The following is a 15,682-nucleotide window of genomic DNA, read 5'->3' on the forward strand; positions in this document are numbered from 1 at the left end:
GTTTCGGGCAAAAGCCCTTCATCAGGAATAAAGCTTTATTCCTGATGAAGGGCTTTTGCCCGAAACATCGATTTTGCCTGTCCTCGGATGCTGCCTGAATTGCTGTGCTCTTCCAGCACCATTGATCCAGAATCTGGTTTCCAGCATCTGCAGTCATTGTTTTTACCTCTTAGATAAGATTGAGTCTAGTGAGAAATAGAAAGCTTACAAAAAACCAAGAACAATTAGGTGGCAGTGATTTTCAGTTGTTACCTTTGAGAGAGAGTCCCATGGTGTGGACAGAGACAGACCAGCTGACTGGGGGCTCTGGGGCTTTTAGAGGAGAGGCCTCACTGAAAACAGCCACCCACCCACACCCAGCATCAACAATCTGGAGCACTCCTATTGTGTGGCGTTAAAACCAAACCTGCCCCACTGTTCAACCACCACAAATCAGATCTTCCTCCCGCCTTCAACCATTTCACTGGCAATGCTCCCGTCCCACTCATGGGAACACGGTCACTATAGACCATCCCAAGATTTAGGCAAAGGAGTTACAACCGACTGAATTTGTGACCATTCAGCCCCTCGAGCCTGTTCTATAAGATTGTAAGTGATCAGATCCTGGCCCCTGCTCTGTAGTCCCACAACCCCTGATAAACTTCAGTATGGATTCACTGTGGACAGCGTTCCAGAGTCTTCAATAAATTGTTCTAAGGCTGAGTCGGATAGATTCTTGATTACAGAGAGCCAAAGTGTCTTGGGGTTGAGAGGAAGGATTGGCTAACGAATGGAAGACAGTGAGTTGGGATAAGTTTACAGGATGACAACCTGTAATGTGGAGTGCCACAGGGATCACTGCTGGAGCCACAATTCTACATAATATAACTGACTTGAATGAGGAAAGTGAAAGTATTATAACCAAGTTTGTGGATGACCACAAAAATAGATGGGAAGGCAAGTGTTGAGAATCTTATATCCTGCTGTTCCACGGTCTGTGTAGTGGCTGGACAATGTTAATGGCACAAATCCTGCAACAAAGATCTATTATTGACACTCAAGTTCTGTAATACCAGGGTCATAGAGAATCCTTACAATATGGAAACAGGCTCTTTAGCCCAACAAGTCCACACCAACTCTCCAAAGTGCAACCCACCCAGACCCATTCCCCCTGACTAATGCACCTAACCTACACATCCCTGAACACTATGGTAATTTAGCATGGCCAATTCACCTAACCTGCACATCTTTGGACTGTGGGAGGAAACCGGAGCACTCGTAGGAAACCCACACAGACACGGGGAGAATGTGCAAACTCCACACAGTCGTCTGAGGCTGGAATCGAACCCAGGTCCGTGGCGCTGTGAGGCAGCAGTACTAACCACTGTGCTGCCCCATGGTGGCTCAGTGATATTAGTTAAGGAGTGGCATGTCACTGTTGAGATTCTGATGGTTGTGTAACTTGCTGTACACTGAGGGAAACAGTGAGCGGGGTTACAAGGGGCTCAGGTAGTAAGTGGGGCATTGAGTGGCACCTTCAACCTGTGTCAGTACTCTAGCAGGAGATACCTTGTAGTTACATCCCTACCCTATTGGTCCCACTCCTGTATATAATACTGCGACTGAGATGTCCTCTGCAGAAGTGAGATCCAGAACAATGTACCCAATTTAATTCTTTAGCTGTTTCTTTATTTTCATCCCCAGCCCTACAAAGGAGTAAAGTGATCTCACTTGAAAGTTAAGTCTGTCCTCTGGAGTAGAAGTCCATGGCGAGACTAAGGTGGTGGGGTTTGCTTGGCTCTATTAGAAAATGCAGGACAGAGGCATTAGTTTGGGATTGATACAAGGTGATTGGTTTAAGGTGAGTGTGAGATTGGTTTGGGAATTCTAGAGCTAGCCTACACACTATAGGATTTTCTTCTTCAATCCCAACCACTTTGACCATGTAACTAACACAGTATGGGAATCGGCCTTTGACCCAATACTGAGGGACAGCTTCAGTGGAATGTATGGGCGAGCTGGGATAAGATTCTGGATCAGTGGTGCTGGAAGAGCACAGCAATTCAGACAGCATCCGAGGACAGGCAAAATCGACGTTTCAGGCAAAAGCCCTTCATCGAGCTGGGATAAGAGCCAAGTATTGAAGAGACTGAGAGAAAATCAGGTGTGACACAGGAGATGGGCTCAAAGCTGGTTCAGGATTAATGGGTGGAGGTCAGGTACTGATGAAGAGGTTTGAGGGACAGGTAATTGAAGACAGGATGTAGATTCCACTTAAAGGATAAATCGGACAGGTGGAGAGGACACTCAGGTTGTCAGCATAGTCTCAGGGCTCTCTGCTGCTTCCTGGAAAAAGGCCATGAACTGTCCCCATCCACCACCACCCTCCTCCACCTGGCCAAGCTCGTCCTCACCCTCAATAAATTCTTCTCTAACTCCTCCCACTTTCTCCAGGTCAGAGGGATGGCCATGGGTACCTGCATGGTCCCCTGTTGTGCCTGCCTCTCTGTGGGACATCCCTCGCTTCAATCCTGTTCTGGCCCCCACTCACAACCTGTGAGATTATCAGCGCTGCTTCCCTCTCTAGTCCAGAATTCGAAACGTTTATCAATTTCGCTTCCACCTGCTTTCACCTTCACTCAGTCCATCTCTTCCCTTCCCTTCCTTCCTTGACATCATTGTTTCCATTTCTGGGAACAGACTGGCAAATGGTATTTTTACCTCTGCTACAAACCAACTGCCTCCCACAGATACTTTGACTGTTCATCCTCACACCCTATTTGCTGTGAAGACTCTATGTCACTCTCCCAGTTTCTCTCTCTCTCTTTGTCCTATCTGTTCTGTTGGTGCCACCTTCCGAGGGGGACTCAGAAATGTCTCTAAGGTTGACAGGACCCTCGGCTGTGTCCAACCCATTTCCTGCACTTCAGCCCTAACTCCCTCTCTCCCCTCCCACAACAGCAATAGGGACACCCTCATCTATCATTCTGCCAGCATCCACGCCCAGAGCTGCCATTTCCAGTGCCTCCAGCAGATTGACAGTACCGGACACATACTCCCCGCCCCTCCCTTGTCAGTCTTCCTCAGGGACCATGTTGGTCCACTCCTCCTTCACTCCCAACACATCCCCATTGCAACTGCAGCAGGGGTAACACCTGCCTGCTTACTTCCTCAATCCCTCACTGTCGAAAGCCCCAGACCCACCTTCCAGGTGAATCAATGTTTTACCTACACTTCACTCAATCTAGTCTACTGTATTCACTATGATCCCACACCAACATTTCTGTCTGAGGCCCACTGCAGTGTTTCAGCAAAATTCAGTGCAAATTGGTGGAACAACTCCTCATCTTCCACCTCGCTGCCTTATAGCTTTCAGGACTCAACATTGAGTTTAACAGTTTCAGAACATGAACACCTTCCTCCATAACCCCACTCCATCAGGACCTGTTCTGGGTGAGTTGCTCCTAACACAGCAACCTATTTTCTGCCATTCACACTTTCTGTTAGCCCCTTAACCAGCATTTATCTCTCTCTCTCAGCTCACCATCAGAAATCCCTTTGTTTGCCTCTTTCTTGTACTCTCTCTCGCGTGGCATCATTTCCATGTGTTCCGCTCATTCTTTCCTGCACCTAACCCACATCATCAACACAAGTACCACTCTTTCCCAGCTGTTTTCAGTTCTGATAAAGGGTCATTGGATTCAAAACATTAACTCTGTTTTTCTCTCTACAGGATGTGGAGGTGTTGGACCGGTGTGGACAAAGTTAAAAATCACACAATACCAGGTTATAGTCCAACAGGTTTATTTGGAAGCACTAGCTTTCAGAGCGCTGCTCCTTTATCAGGTAGCTGTGGAGCAGGATCATAAGACACAGAATTTGTAGCTAAAGTTTACAGTGTCATGTAACTGAAATGATATATTGAACAAACTTAGATTGCTGTTAAGTCTTTCATCTTTTAGAATGAGTTGCAGGTTTTGGTTCTTTAATATGTAAATCCCAGAACATTTTTAAAGTCATTTTCTTAAGGTTTTATTTAAAACAAGACATCTCAGCTCAGGCAATGCATTAAAGGTGTAAGGTTAGAGGCTGTCTGTAACTCAGCCTTGAGTCAGACTGGTTCTATTTCCAAAGTAGGAAGTTATAAAATGTTATATGGATTGACTGCCTGCAGATTGTATGCTTTTTGAGCAAAATAGAATGTATCTGTAAATACAATTCTGCAAATGCAAATTCACTCCATAGACTTATGTGTGTGTGTAAGCATGCGAGGGAGCGAGAGTGTGTGTGTGCGTGTCTGTGGCAGGTACTCATGTGACTCGGCCAACATAATCTATCTCATACGCCGCAGGCAAGAATGTCCCGAGGACAGGTACATAGCAACCACCCAAATATAAAGCCTCACTTACGAGCAGTCCCATGTCCACCCCTGCTCAGTGTCTGCTCTGCCATTACACAAGGTAAGCTTTTATATATTTCAAAATTACCTTCCCGTGGGGCCTCTGGTCCTCGCTGTTGCTCCTCCCAATCCAACTGCCACCGAGAAAATGAAAAACAAATAAACCTATTGGACTATAACCCGGTGTTGCGTGATTTTTATCTCTCTCTCTACAGATGCTGCTAGATCTGCTGAGTTTCTTCAGCACTTTAGAAGTGGGTCTTGTTGAAATAAAGAGCAATATCACCACCTGGTGGTTGAACCCAGTATTGAAACTCCAGTCGCCACTGAGCAGCAGCATCTAGAGCCCAGCATTCTGCAGTACTAGGTGAGTATGTGACACACTTTGATAACCCTCTCTCAATATATAAGTAACTCTGAATTTTACCCTATGCCTGTTTCTCTATTTTTGACAGAGCGATGTGAACAGCATGCCAGTGTACAGAAGCTTGGAGAGGTGGTGACAGCAGTTGTGGTGATCTGACTGTCTGCGTACACAGCACTTACCCATTTACATCTTCCCACCTCACTGTCCGAGGCTCCACACACACCTTCCAGGTGAAGCACCTACATCCTGTCCTTAAAAATGCCCCCAAGCTTCCGAGTGAGTGTATGCATGTGGATATGTGAGTGTCTGTGACAGAGTGTGTCTGTGTGAGTGTAATGGGGCATAAGTCTGTGAGAGGGTGCATGTGTGGGTATGAGTGGGGGGTATGTGTGTGAGCATTTGAGAGAGAAAGCTTGTGTATAAGAGAGGGTCTGTGTGAGTATGTGGGTCTGGAGGTGTGTTTGTGGTTAGTGTAGTGGGGTCACCTGTAGTGGAACATGAACCCAAGGCACACACTCACTCAGTCTGCCCTGCACACTTACACATATAAGTTTGTGGGGTGAATTTGTACTTGCAGAATTACATTTTATTTTGTTTAAAAACTGCATAACTCCATGTAAGATTCTGTAACTCCCACTTTAGAAATAGAATCAGTCTGACCTAACACTGGGACACTTCATCAGGACCTGCCTGAAACGTCGACTTTCCTATTCTTCTGATGCTGCTTGACCTGCTCCACGTTTTATTGACTCTGACTTTCCAGCCTTTGCAGTCGTCACTATCTCCTTGACACTTTTGATCACCTGCAAAGACTTATTATTCAGCCCTTTAACATTCCACCCATACCATTTGTACTATTTTTTGACACTCTTAGTTACCCGGAATTATCTTACAATGATCTCTCTGCCTATATATTCTGTGCCTATGCGCTTCCCTTCACTTCACCTGATGAAGGAGCAGCGTTCCGAAAGCTTGTGATTTCAAATAAACCGATTGGACTGTAACCTGGTGTCGTGTGACTTCTGACCAGATTAATTTAGCATATCTAGTAGGCATGGATGGGTTGGACTGAAGAGTCTGTTTCCATGCTGTACAACTCTATGACTCTACAATTCTATACAGATCACATGATGGATTCTGTTTAAAAGTAACGAATGAAAACAAGATTCCAATTTGCTGGATCAAGGAAGTCACAACATACCTGATTCGACATCTACCCTCACCCTCTTCAGTTCAAAATTCATTTACTCTGCAAGTTGCTGAAGTCTGGGCTGGTATTTTTGTAGTGAGGTTGGGAGGGATATCTAGGAGCTTGATGAATGATGGGACTTGAGGACTAGTACTGAACGAGAAATAAAGATTGTAAAATAAAGATGGAGTTGTGAGAAACAAAAAAGGAAAAACAATTTCAAATTTGAACATTTCCAATTCTCAACAATCTCCCCAGTTCACCAATTTAGACTTTACGACAAGTCCTACCTTGGTTTGAATCAAATCCCACAGATTCATTCTTTCTTTTCTGGCCTGGCTTGAGTGACATTGTAGAAGCATCAATGGGTTTAGAGAAATGAGAAGTGATCTCAAAGGATAATGTAAGATTCTGAGATCACTGAACAGAGTAGATCCTGAGAGACTTCCCAGTTAGTCGTGGAGTCATAGAGTAATACAGCACGGAAACAGAGTTTCGGCCCAAACTGGTCCATGCTGACAATGATGCTCACTCAGCTAGTTCCAAATGGTCCATAATCCCTCTAAACCCTTCCCATCCATGTACCCATCGAAATGTTTTTTAAGTGTTGCAATCATACCTGCCTCAACCACTTTCTCTGGCAGCCCATTCCAAATATGCACCACCCTCTGCGTGAAAAAATTGCCTTCAGGTACTTCTTAGATCTTTCCCCTTGCACCTTAAACCTATACCCTCTAGTTTTCAATTCCCCATCCCTGGGAAAAAGACTATGTGGATTCATCCTATCTGTGCTGCTCATGATTTTATACACCTCTATAAGATCACCTCTCATTCTCCTATGTTCCAAGAAATAAAGTCCTATCCTGGCCAACCTCTCTCTATAACTCAGGCCGACTAGTCCTGGTAACACCCTCGTAAATCTTCTTTGCACTCTTTCCAGTATAACTATGTCTTTCCTATAACAGGGTGACCAAAATTGTACACAATACTTCCAAGTGAAGCCAACTCCTATACTCAATGTATTGACCGATGAAGGCCAGCATGCTAAATGCCTTCTTCATCACCCTGTCAATCTGAGACGCCACTTTCAACAAACTATGTCATAGTCATAGTCATAGAGATGTACAGCATGGAAACAGACCCTTCAGTCCAACTCGTCCATGCCGACCAGATATCCCAACCCAATCTTGTCCCACCTGCCAGCACTTGGCCCATATCCCTCCAAACCCTTCCTATTCATATATCAATCCAAATGCCTCTTAAACATTGCCATTGTACCAGCCTCCAACACTTCCTCTGGCAGCTCATTCCATACATGAACCACCCTCTGCATGAAAAAGTTGCCCCTTAGGTCTCTTTTATATCTTTCCCCTCTCACCCTAAACCTATGCCCTCTAGTTCTGGACTCCCACTTTCAAGGAGCTATGAACCTGCACTCCAAGGTCTCTTTGTTCAGCAATATCCCTAGGACCTTACCATTAAGTGTATAAGTCCTGCTAAGATTTGCTTTCCCAAAATGCAGCACCTCACATTTATCTGAATTAAACTCCATCTGCCACCTCTGAGCCCATTGACCCATCTCCAGGGTCTCTGTTCCACAATACTCCTCATGACCTTACCATTTACTGTATACATCATACCTTGCTTTGACTTTTCACAGTGCAACACCTCACAATGCAGCATCTCACATTTATCTGAATTAAACTCCATCTGCCACCTCTGAGCCCATTAACCCATCTCCAGGGTCTCTGTTCCACAATACTCCTCATGACCTTACCATTTACTGTATACATCCTACTGCACTTTGACTTTTCACAGTGCAACACCTCACACTTATCTGTATGAATTGCATTTGCCAATGCTCAGCTCCCATCTCCATCCGATCAAGATCCCTCTGTAATTTTTGAGAACCTGCCTTGCTTTCAATGATACCTCCTAATTTTGTTGGTGAGTCTAAAACAATGGAAAGGATAGATACCATCAGCTAGGACTGAGATGAGGAGGAATGTCTTCATTCAGAGAAGGCCGAATCTTTGGATTACTCTACATCTCTGAAAGGGCTGTGGACACTCAATCAAGGAATATATTTAAGACTGAGGTTGATAGATTGTTTGGAACCGAGGGATATGGAGACTGATCATGTTGATTAATGGAGCAGATACAAGAGAGCATATGGCTTTGTGTTGAAGACACTCCAGTTAGGAGAAGCAACCTCTTATCCTCTACCTGACAACCCCTCTGAGAATAAATTTCAATGTAATCACCTCTCATTTTCCTAAACCCCAGAGAATTTAGACCCAATAAGACTCTCATGATAAGACAACCTCTCAGCCCTGTAATAGATCTACTTGAACCCTTGTTGTAAGTTTCTCCTGCCTGAGATATGGGGACCAGTGTTGTAGTTACATTCCATGTGTTAAGCCTTATAAAATTGCATTGAGGTTTTCTTACTCACTCTCCAACTCTGCCACAGTGAAGACTAAACTATCATGTACCTTCTAATTGCCTGTAGACTCCTACAGGTTAACTTTTGTGATTGTGTGTCCAAGGACAACAGAATCCCTCTGAATATCAGATTTACTAGTTTCTCATTTCTAAAGAAATTGTTCTGCCTTTGCATTCTTTTGACCAAAGTGGATAGGTTCATGTTCCTCCCAGTAAACAGCTTCCCAGTCGATCTCTTGACCCTTGGAGCCTCTTCGAATCATAGAATCCCTACATGTGGAAACAGTCTTGGTGACTTCCTCACAGCTTACTTTCCACTTAGTATTGTGTCATAAAACTTGGGTATTATATTTTATCCTGTCATTGTAGACATTAATGTTAATTGTAAATAACTGAAACTCCAGGGCTGATCCTTGTGACACACTGGTTATACCTCTCCCTTGTCGGTTGACATGCCCATAAGGATCTTGGTGACCATGGACTTCTGCGTTGGCCTATGGTATTACTTGACAAGGCACTGCGGTGATTTTCCACTGCCATCTACTGGCCAGGAATGTCTCCTGTTATTATCACTTGCTATTGGTACATGTTGGAAGGGTTTACAAGTTCCCAGCCTGTTTGACTGTCTTATTAATACACCATCCTTGGCCACTAAGCTCTGGAGTGTGACTTGCAACTTCTGGCTCAGAGATAGGAACACTAACCCCTATATCACCCAACCTCCAGTTAAACTTTACCATCCCCAATTTATTCCTACTCTTTGTTTCTATGCTGGGAAGTTACCCCATTTCCATGAGTTCTAACCTTGTGTAATGACTTTCTGCGTGGCACTTTGAAATTCCAAATACATTGTATCCACTGGTTCCCCCTTATCTGCCCTGCTAGTCTCACCCTAAAAAAAACTGTCCTGCCTTTATCATACATAATTTCCTTTTCATACAACCATCTAATTATGATTTTCTAATGTCCCCGTTGTGCTATGTTTAATATTAGATTCTATCATTACAAATAAAGGTGATCCCAGGCTAATTCGTGTACAGTTTCTTGTTGAACAAAAGGATTGCACTCACTACCATCCAATCCATGGGATCATTTCATAATTTGAGTAATTTAACTGCATTGGCCCAAAATTTAAATTTTATCATATTACTCTCAGTCCTCTCCAGAGGACCCTTTACCATATGTTTGCTGTTAAGCTCTCATCTCAATACACAGTATAGATCTTAGTTGTTTCGGAGAAGGTTTACTAAACTGGTACCTGGAATGAGCAGGTTGACTTATGAGGAATGTTCGGGCAACTGGGCCTATTTCTGTTGGAGTTTGGCCAAGTGAGGGGTGATTTGATTGAAGTGGTGGGCAGGTAATTGTTTTGTACCAGATAGAATAAGAATGATCGATTCTCCTGCTACTCGGATGCTGCCTGACCTGCTGTGCTTTTCCAACACCACACTCTCGACTCTTATCTCCAGCATCTGCACTCCTCACTTTCTCCTGGAATAAGAATGAATCAAAGAAATGGTCTCGGTTTGGAAGATGCAGAGTCCGTGTTGAAACTTTATTGCTGGAACAGCACAGCAGGTCAGGCAGCATCCAGGGAACAGGAGATTCGACGTTTCGGGCATAGGCCCTTCTTCAGGAAGAAGGGCCTATGCCCGAAACGTCGAACTTACAAAGATGCAGAGTCCAAATGGGTGGAGGTAAGAAATAACACAGGGGGAAGAAGACATTAGTAGGAGTAGTCAACCAGCCTCCTAATGAGGATCTAAAATTTGAATTTAGGTAACAGGTATTATAACAAAATGGTTTCTACATTTAAAAGAATACTATAAAATGACATGTGAACCTATACTGCTGATTTGCAGAATTAAGTTTAAGGTGAGAGAGGAAAGATATAAAAGGGACCTGAGGGGTAACTTTTTCATAGAGAGGGTGGTGTGTGTATGGAATGTGCTGCCAGAGGAGAAAGTGAAGGCTGGTACAATTACAACATTTAAAAGGCATCTGGATGGGTTTATGAATAGGAAGAATTTAGAGGGATATCCCTTTTCTCAGGGGGTGGTAGATGGGGGTCTAACTCAATGTGTTTGTCGATAGAGTTCCAGTTGGAATGCCATGCTTCTAGGAGTTCTCATGCGTGTCTTTGTTTGGCTTGTCCTAGGATGGATGTGTTGTCCCAGTTGAAGTGGTGTCCTTCCTCATCCGTATGTGAGGATACTAGTGAGAGAGGGTCATGTCGTTTTGTGGCTAGTTGGTGTTCATATATCCTGGTGGCTAGTTATCTGCCTGTTTGTCCAATGTAGTGTTTATAGTGTACAGGAAATAACATCACCACAGGAAATGACATCACCAACCCAAAGAGACCAAACATATAAATAGAAAGCAGGAATTTTCAGCATTGCTTCACATGAAGTCCACTGTACATTAACTAGTAATGTAACAAAACATCTGGAAATGAACCATTCAGCTCAGCCAATAAACCTCACCTGAGTTATAAATCTTTGCAAACCTCGCTATTATATAGATTAGTCCTAAACCAGGACAGATAGATCTGCAGACATATCCCTGCCCTTTGTAGGGAACTTCGTTAGAGATTCCCCATGAGCCTTGAAGAGGTAATCACAACAGTAGAAGACACCAATAGCATTCCAAAAATACTTAATAATTGAAGGGATACGAGGGTGGGATGGGGAGGAAATAAACACAACAGCTAACACTAGAAAGAAAGTAATGGGATACCAAATGGTCTGAAGTCCTGATGGATGCATTCTAGGGCATGATAAAAGGTAAAAACAGAGATAATGGATGAACTGCTAGGAATTTTCCAAGAATCTGACGATTTTGGATAATTCCCAGAGGATTAGAAATTTGTTAATACTCATGCAAAAAGGGAGACAAAAAGGGTAACTGTAAACCAGTTGCTTTAATATCTGCCATTGTGAAAATGCTGGAGTATTATAAAGGATGCAGCAGCAGAGTATTTAGAAATACATCATATGATCAAACAAGTCAGCATTGCTTCCTGAAGAGGAAATCGTGCCTGATATATTTATTAAAATTCTTTGAAGAGGTAACAGGCAAGATAGTTAAAGGGTAACCAGTAGATTTAATTCATTTGGATATCCTAAAGGCATTTGGTAAAGCACCTCACTTTTGGCTACGTTTTAGGACCCTGTTGTATTGGGGGCAATATAAAGGATATTATTATGAATTGAGGATTGGCTGACTAATATAAGACAGAGAGCTGGGATAATTGAGGCATTTCCAGGTTGGCGACCTGTGGAGTACCACAGGGATCAGCATACATATATATTAATGAGTTGGATTAGGGAAGTGAAGTGTACTATAGCCAAGGTTGTGCATGAACACCGATGGGAAAGCAAGTAGCGAGGGTGACACAGAGAATCCACAGAGGGATAGAGACAGGTTAAGTGAGTGGGCAAAAACTTGGCAGATGGAGCAAGGTTAAGCAGTTTAGCAGGAAGAACAGAGGAGCTGAATGTTATTCAAATGAAGAAAGTCTACAGAAAGCTATATTGGAGACTGCCTTTGACATCTTTGCATATAAATCACAAAAAAGCTACCATCCAGGTTCAGAGATAAGAGGCAAGGCAGTTATGGTCCCTTGTCTAAGGAAAGATAGATTGGCATTGGACACATTTTAGAGAAGGTTCACAAGGTTGATCCTGGGTATGGAGAGACTATCATATGAGGAGGGGCTGAGTAGGTTGAGTTGTACACTTTGGATTTTAGAAGGATGAGAGGAGGCCTTACTGAATCAGTTAAAATTCTTAGGGGGATTGATGAGGTAGATGTGGAGAGGCTGTTTCCCTTGTGGGAGAGTCTAGGAGCCGAGGGCACTGTCTTAGAGTGAGGGGCTGCCTGTTTAAAGCAAACTTGAGGAGAAATATCTTCTCTCAGAAGGTAGTGAATCAATGGAATCAGCAGAGAATCATAGAGGCTGGAAGGGTGGGGAAGGGGCAAGTTGCTTGCAAGTCCTTAAGCTACAGATGATTTCTTGGATATGGTCTCACTTCTGAGTAACTATCCAACTCACCCCATTGTTAGCTCATGAGCTCCCAGCTACACGTCTGGACCATTACACAGCCCAGATGCTGACCTGACACCAACACTGAGACCTGACACACCCATCCTTCTCCAACCCCCTCCCTCCATTCTGTTACCTCTGCTGGACCCAACTCAACACCTATTCCCCACTCCAGAACTGAATCCTCCATCTCCCCAACCCCCACATCTTCCCCTTCACTGTGGACCTGAACTGCCCAGATCTAACACCCAACCTTCACCTGCCAGACCTGATTTCTACCCCTGACCCTAAACACATCACTACTTACCTTGCCAACTTGACATCCTAACACCTGCTGACATAACTACTCTCAGGCACCCTACCTACTACTCAGCTGTAATCATATCCAACTGGCACACTATGTAACTGGCATCCTAACCCCTTCCCAGACGGCACTTTATCCCAATACCCTACTCACTCCCCAACTGGAATCCCTCCCAGCTGCCACCCTACTAACCTGGCACCCTAATAACCTGGCAATCTACCTCCCTCTCATCAGGAATCCTACCCCTGAACCCTACCTTCACCCCAGGTGGCATCCTACCCACCTGGCATCTAGCACTGCACTGTGTAACAGCAGCTGTCAAATTGACTGATAAGAGCTTTCAGTGTTGGAATACAGCAGCTGACTGCTGTAAAAATGGGACTTAATTTCCCTTCCTCTGACAATTTTGTATTATAAAAGAACTGTCAGAATGAAAGTGTGGTTCCACATTTCTGAGGGAGACCTGACTGGAATTTCCTCTCAGAAATGCAGCGCTTCCTTTTTTCATAAAGAAGACGGCCTGAAGTGGAAATCTGGGAGTGATTGCCACTCCTTAGAAAGTCCAGCCCTTTGTTTACTGCAATATGCCCTTAGAAGGGGATGTGGATTCTGCCATGATCCATTTCTGACCTTGACTGCATGGTTTAATACTAGAATCCCTACAGGGTCGAAACAGACCCTTCGGCTAACTAGTTCACACCGACCCACCCATACCCATTCCCCTACCCTGTTGTCCTATATTTACCCCTGACTAATGTACCTAGCCTACACATCCCCAAACACTATGGGCAATTTAGTATGGCCAATTCACCTAACTTACATATCTTTGGATTGTGGGAGGAAACTGGAGCACCCAGAGGAAACCCACACAGACACAGGGAGAATGTACAAACTCCACATGGACAGTCGCCTGAGGCTGGAATCGAACCAGAGTCCCTGGCACTGTGAGGCAGCAGTGCTAACCACCGAGCCACCGTGCCACCCCACATTTACTGGATCACATTAGTTAGAATGGATCCTGCATCAGAGGTCCGGCTGGAAAAGTCCTGTTAAGGGAATTCGACAAATCTTTGCATTATCTGGCTTGGAAATAGACATTCCGAACCAAATTGGAGAGATCATGGTGGACAATTAATTCACCAGTGAAAAAGGATCCACAAGTATCCCCATCCTCAATGATGGTGGAGCCCAGCACATCAGGGCAAGCAATAAGGCCGAAGCATTCACAGCAATCTTCAACCCGAAATGCTGAGTGGATGATCTGTCCCAGTCTCCTCTGAAGATCCCCAGCATCACAGATACCAGCCAATTCAATTCATTCCACATAATATCAAGAAACAGTGGAGGCAACCGATACTACAAAAACTCTGGGACCTGACAACATTTTGGCAATAGCACTGAGGAGGTGTAGCCAAGCTCTTCCAGGACAGCTATAACACTGGTACCTGCCTGACAATGGGGTTTTGTGTTCAGGTTAAGTCCTGTACACAAAAAGTAGGTCAAATCCAGCCTGGCCAATTACTGTTCCAGCAGTCTAGTCCCCTATATAGACTAGACCATAGACTGACAACACTGAGGGAGTGCTGCAGTGTCAGAAGTTACACAGTATCAGGAACTACATCCAAATAAAGTAATTAATGAGGACAGTCTTTGGGGCACACCTTGAGAATGTGGTAAAGTATTAGAAGAATACTAGCCTTTCTTTAATTGGGCAAGTGCAGTTCCCATAAGGATTCCCTGGGAAACCCAGCAGTGGTTGAAAGGAGCACTAGTTATTATCTACACTGTAATCATGGACTTAAAGGACAGTTTGGCGACACTGGTTATTTAGTTACCTTACCAAAACTGTTGATTGTCACCTATACTTCCATTAGTCTGGGTTTGGAGCACCAGAAGTGACTTCAGACAGCAGACCAGCTATCTGCAGGCAGGACCTGGCCAAGGTCTACATTAAAGCCTAGTGAATGGGGCTGCACTTGTGCTGTGATACTAGACAGCCAATTCTGACTCTTTATAATGTCAGTGAAGACATATTTTTGTTTTCTTGCATGTACAAACATAGCAGTTAACTGTAGGAGTAGGCCATTCAGCCCAGACAGTCTGTCCCATCATCCAATAAATTCATGGCTAATCTGATTGCAACCCCAAATGCAAACTCCCATCAACCCCTGATAACCTTTCACCCTCTTGCTTACTGAGAATCTATCCATCGCCATCTTAAAAACATTCAGACTCTGCTTCCACCACCTTTACAGGGATAGAGTTCTAAAGACTCTTCTGTTAGAAAAGAAAAGTCTCACCTTTATCTGATGTGTGCCACCCCTGATGTTTAAAGTGTCTCCCAGTTCACAATTCTCCTACAAAAGAAAACATCCTCTCCATATTCACTTTGTCAAGCCTTCTCAAGATCTTAAATAATTCACTTCTCACTCTCCTGAGCATTTAATCACTGTCTTAATGTTTATTCAGTTCATATTTCAAGTATGAGCACATGCGATGCCACAGAAGGTGAGGTGCCGGAAGACTGGAGGTTGACTAACATAGTGACATTGTTTAAGAACTGAAAAATGTGTTGCTGGAAAAGCGCAGCAGGTCAGGCAGCATCCAAGGAGCAGGAGAATCGACGTTTTGGGCATAAGCCCTCCTTCAGGAATGAGGAAGGTGTGCCAAGCAGGCTAAGATAAAAGGTAGGGAGGAGGGACTTGGGGGAGGGGCGTTGGGAATGCGATAAGTGGGAGGAGGTTAAGGTGAGGGTGATAGGTCAGGTCCACACCCCCCACCAACCCAACCTCCACTCCCAGCACCTTCCCCTGCAACCGCAAAAAATGCAAAACTTGCGCCCATATCTCCCCCCTCACTTCCCTCCAAGGCCCCAAGGGATCCTTCCATATCCATCACAAATTCACATGCACCTCCAAACACATCATTTACTGCATCCGCTGCACCCGATGTGG

At 44.3% G+C, this 15,682-nt stretch overlaps 1 long non-coding RNA gene across 1 annotated transcript in view; it reads right to left on the bottom strand.

Moving 5' to 3' along the window:
* Positions 1-5,960: 5,960 nt before the first annotated feature.
* LOC122558592 overlaps positions 5,961-15,682 on the bottom strand; it is a 27,785-nt gene continuing 18,063 nt past the window's right edge. Inside the window, exon 3 of the long non-coding RNA XR_006314194.1 lies at positions 5,961-6,087. This is a non-coding gene — a long non-coding RNA (uncharacterized LOC122558592). The remainder of the gene's footprint in view (positions 6,088-15,682) is intronic.

Source organism: Chiloscyllium plagiosum, chromosome 17 (assembly GCF_004010195.1).
Source record: "Chiloscyllium plagiosum isolate BGI_BamShark_2017 chromosome 17, ASM401019v2, whole genome shotgun sequence".
Taxonomy (NCBI): Eukaryota; Metazoa; Chordata; class Chondrichthyes; order Orectolobiformes; family Hemiscylliidae; genus Chiloscyllium; species Chiloscyllium plagiosum.